We start from the raw sequence: 5,293 nt of genomic DNA, 5'->3' as shown, positions 1-5,293 counted from the left end.
AAGTCTCAGCAGAAATACTGATATATCCATCAAAATCCCCAGCCTTGGCTGCAGCCAACACCCAATGCCTCTGGGGAAGGTGGTTTTAAAGAAAAACCAAAAAACAAATAAAGCTGCCTGATGTAGCAGTGGGATGGGAAAAAATGCCCTCCCAGCCCCATATGGCAACTAGCAAGGCCCAGAAGCATGGGAAATACCCACAGTAGAGCACAGGCATACCTACACTTAGCTCATCCCTGCTCCATGCCTGTCCAACCTCTTGAACACCTCCAGTGATGGAGATTCCACAGCATCCTTAGTTTATTTCCACTGCCTCACTGTTTTAACAATAACAGTTTTTCCTGATGTCTAATCTAAATCTAGTTTGCTACAACTTCAAGCCATTGGTCTGTCCTATTCTCTGCAGCAGGAGAGAAAAGGCTTGCTTTTCCGCTTTTTTTTATAGCAGCCCTTCAGGTATTTGAAGACTTATATCCCCTCTTAAGTGCCTTTTCCACAAGCTGAGCATGCCTATTTTCTTGACTCTTTCCTTGTATGACTTGCCTTCATAGATTCATATAAATTAGATGCTAGAAGAGACCTCAGAAATCAGGTCCAGCCCCCCTGTTCAAGGCAGGAAAGACTGCTGAGGTCAGATGACACCAGTGAGGTGTGCATCCAGTTCTCTTGAAGATCCCCAGGGAAGGTGACTCTACCACCTCTTGGGGAGTCTACTCCAGACTCTGGACACACAAGTCATAAAGAAGTTTTTCCTAATGTCTAATCTGAAGTGATCCTCTATCAGTTTATGACCATTATTCCTAGTCTTCCCTTGGGGTGCCTTGATGAACAGGTGAACATTCCTAGCCTGTGATGTTCGCCCCTTATATACTTACAGGCTGCCACCAAGTCCCCTCTGAGTCTTCTCTTCTCCAGACTAAACAGTCCCATATCCCTCAGCCTCTCTTCATATGGTCTGTTCTCCTGACCTCTAATCATTCGTGTGGCCCTCCTTTGGACCCTTTCCAGCTCCACATCCCTCTTGAACTGCAGCGCTCAGAACTGGATGCAGTACTTCAGCTGTGGCCTCACCAGTGGGAGGATAACATCCTTAGTCTTGCTTGTGATGCATCGGTTTATGCATGCCAGAGTGTTGTTCGCTTTACTAGTCTCCAAGCCCTTTATCGTTTTTGTCATCTGCCTCTGGACTCTAACTTTTCCATGTCCTTTTTACAATGTGGAGCCCAAAACTAAACACAGTACTCAAGGCCTAACCAGTACCTAGTAGAAAGGCACTATCACAGGGGTGGGCAAAATGTGGCCCGGGGGCTGGATGCAGCCCACCAGGCCATTCTATCTGGCCCGTGGGGCCCCTAAAAAATGTAGAAAATTATTCTGCCCTGGACTGCCTGTCATGCGGCCCTCGATGGCTTTCTGAAACTCAGTAAGCGGCCCTCTGCCCAAAATAATTGCCCACCCCTGCACTATCACCTCCCATGTTTTGCACCTAAGGTTTTGATAATGCTGCCATCCAGCCAGGTGTCATTCATTTTGTATTTGTATTTTTAATTATTTTTTCCTGAGGCATAGCTCCCTGCATTTGTCATCTTTGCATTTTAGTAATTTTTTGGAGGAAGTTTGGTTCTCATTGATTGGTATAACCAGTCAAACACGTTAATTTGCTAAATAAAGACTACACTAAATTTAGTACTTTTTCCTAGCCAAGAGAATATGCCGTATGTATGCTATTTTCAAACAGTCATGTAGCTTAACACTTTATTTTTTTTGTTTAATTTTTTTAAGCTATCGTCATCCTAGAAAACGGAGTTACTCTTATATACTCCTTATTTACTAGATTATTGATTAGGGATAAAAATTATACATATACTGATACAAGTGATTGGAAACCGGTTCAAACCTGTAACACAACATAAGTTTGGTGCACATAAAACGCTTTCACAATGGCTGAAACGGGTTTAAGATGAACCTGGATGGATGTAGTATCAGACTTAACTGATTTAGGTTAAATTGGTTTCTTGAACATGCATCCCAGATCCCCTCCAGGTTCAAGTAAACTCACAGCCCTTGCAAGGTGGGCTGACTAGCCTTGGCCCAAGCCAGTCTTCTCTAGTGGAGCAGAGACATGCTCTAGCACCCCCCCAACTTCTGGCCTGAGCCCCTCCAGGCCTGTGGCTTCATTTCCAGAATCAAAAGTGAATGTCTGTTCACTTGTTTTTCAGTTCAATCTACACAGCGTAGACTTAACTTGTGAAGATTGAAGCCATTCAGCCTTGGGCTTTTTGACCATCTGTACTTAGCTCATGAGCTGTGTCTAGCTCAATTTAGATGGAAATTGGAATTCAATTCAAAATAGTCTAATAGCATATAAAATTCTTGTTAGTTGAGAAAAAAAAAATCTCTACACTTAAGTATCCAGCAGAGTTTTACATTTAAAAGAAACTGATTCATTAATACATCTCATGTTTCTCTCTAGCTAGTGAAAATGGTGTACTGCTTAGTTACTTTATTTAAAGGACTGACATATAATAATTTTAAGCCTTAAAATAGGTTGTCACAATTTCAGGTTTAATTTTAAAATAGTGTTTCTCTAAAAAGAAAACTGCAAATAGTTTATTTTCATCCACCCTGCATTTTGTCCCTTAAGGATTGCCAAAACTATATCTAAAAATCAAAACCACATCATTAGGTTATAAAATTCAGTTTTGCACGCAGCTGTTTATTTGGAGTCCTAAAAACTGTCAGCTTCAACCCCCTGTACACCACAACCACATTATGAAAACAAAACCAAGAACATCCTACTTAGGTAAAACGCAGGGCAAACAAGGGCATCATCAATGCCCTGCCATTGTAATGGTAGAGAAGTATAAAGGTTCATAGGCTCCTAGAAAAATAAGCTACATGCCACAGAAGCTACATGCTCCTCCACCCCCATCAATTCTTGTCAATTTGACCTTAAAGTAAAAGTCCTTCTTGGCCCCCAAAACTCTTCTAGCCATGTATCTGAGAGGGTTCTAAGTACAGGAGCACCAGTACATCCCAGTCAAAAAAAACTTGCACCTTTAGCTATGGCCACTATTCAGTGCTTCAGGGGGAGGCAACAAAACCCTCAGAAGCCCACAGAGCATGCATGAGGAGAGAAGAAAAGTCCTTCTTGGTACCCTGCAAAAGTTTTGGAATATGAGATCAGCAGACCCCTCCTGCACAGAGAAAATTACATCCTTGTCCTAACAGGGATTCAAGTATTCATGGGCGACTGGGGCCTCCTTATTGATCCAAATAACTCCCTTTCATACCATACTGTCTCTTCCAAGTTTAAGTTCCAGCTTAAAGTGATTCATCTTTTTTCGCTCCATTCCAAAATGTCACTCCTCTTAGGAGGTAAAAAAAAACTTTTAATTTCTAATTTAAATGAGTTCCTAGAAAATTTGAAGGCATTTAAAGTTGTGCAATATTGTTCTTAAACTTGAAGAGTTCTTCTTCCTCCCTGTTGTTCACCCCATAATTATATTTATAAAAAATATTTATAGTCCTCTCAACCTTAGTTTTGTTAGACTTTTAATCTCTCAAAGGAGATAAGCTCTGCATTTGCTTAGCCATCCTAGTTGCCCTTACCAATGCCTTGTACAATGGTTGTCTCAAAAAAAGGCTGTACTATAAAGTAGTACACTCAGGTCCCTCTTGTCCTCTGTTCCCTTCAGTCCAAGATCCCGCATCCTATTAGCCCCTTTGCACTTCAGACTGTTAAGCTTCATAGCAGTTTTAATACACCATGCTAATCTGCTCCTCCTTTATATAGGTGATACTCCCCAACTCAATGTCACCCACAAATGTCATAAACACACATGTAGCTTCTAAACTAAGGTCCCTAATATTAAACTTTTTCTATCCCAAGGATCAATTTCCAACATACTACAAATAATACCCCACTCTACATTAATATTCAGATATGATTTGCAACACCATACAGTTAACATACACATGTATTTTGCATACTTATAAAACCATTTGTCATATAATTGTAGTTCACAGCAAACATTTAATTTCTACTTAGAAAAAAAGTAAAATCTTTTTACTCCAACATAACTCAACTTCGCCAGAAAAATATGCGATTCAGGACTATATGCTCAGACACATCATGTATTTCCCTTCACAGCACTCCTGGAGGATACAGAAGTATCTTCTTTTCATAGGTGGGGAACTGAAGCATACAGGAGATCTCTATGCCACCCCAACTTAATTGAAATATGTGACACCCACTCAACATGTGCTACCCACACTTCAAAAAAAAAATGGGAACAGATTGGAAAGAGCCCAGCAGACAGCAACAAAAATGATGAGATGCCTGGGAAACATCATGTTTGAGAAAAGGCTGAAAGAACGGGTTATTTAGTCTGGAGAACAAAAGATTGAGGAGGTTATTTCATAACAATCTTCAAAGAGTTGAAGAGTGATTATAGAGAGGATGGAGATGGGCTTTTCTCTGTGGCTGTATGGGACAGGACTAGGAATAACAGCAGGCAGCAGCAGGGGAAATATAGGTTGGAAATTAGAAGGAGCTGTCTATCTATGAGAGTGGTCCCACACAGGAACAGACTACTTGGAGAAGTTGTGGAATCTCCATCCTTGGAAAATTTCAGAAGCAGGTTAGAGGCCTGGCTTGAATAGTTTAGTCAGGGATGACCTTGCCTTGAGCAGGTGCTGGAGTAGAGATAACCTCATGAGGTTAAGCCCTTCTGAAAAGTGTCACAACCCAAGGGTGTGATTTTGTTTGTGTGAGCTTCGGCACTGCTAAATTATTTCCCACCACTAGGAGCTTTCTTTGCAGGGTGTATTTCTTAGTTGCAAAGAGAAATGCACGGTGCAAAGGAGTTCCTGCCATTCGCATGCAAATTTGTGTCCCACTATTGGCCAGGTCTAAATTATTCCCACGTGGCCTTGCTAGCCGTATAAGAGGCTTGAGCGGTTTCCGCCCAAGTTGGAGAACTCCAAGGAGAACCCCGCAAAGGAGGACTCCACAACCATCTGGAGGAGGAGAACTTCACGTCTCGTGAAGATCTCTAAGCGCTGCGGAGCCTATCGAACCCAGCACAGGCTATAGGGGTCACCTCTGGCCTCTCCCCATCGACGAACGATCCCTCGACGAACCCCTTCCCTGCGCGCAAGTTCCACGGAGCCTAGCAAACTTCGTGTGAGTGTATGCAGAGCTCTTTCTCCGAGTTGTTTTCTTCGGTTGACACGACGGGCTCGCGTGTTTAGAGCCTTCAACCGGATTGGGCTAGAGTTCGCGTGGAAG

General features: G+C 42.2%; 1 protein-coding gene across 3 annotated transcripts in view; it reads right to left on the bottom strand.

Moving 5' to 3' along the window:
- The window catches only part of ASCC1 (activating signal cointegrator 1 complex subunit 1), an 89,885-nt gene that overhangs the window by 73,165 nt on the left and 11,427 nt on the right, over nt 1-5,293 (bottom strand). The window lies entirely within an intron of this gene.

The sequence above is a fragment of the Alligator sinensis genome, unplaced genomic scaffold (genome assembly GCF_000455745.1).
Source record: "Alligator sinensis unplaced genomic scaffold, ASM45574v1 scaffold849_1, whole genome shotgun sequence".
Taxonomy (NCBI): Eukaryota; Metazoa; Chordata; order Crocodylia; family Alligatoridae; genus Alligator; species Alligator sinensis.
Note: the sequence above shows the minus strand (reverse complement) of the source record. Positions and strands in the feature narration are given on the sequence as shown.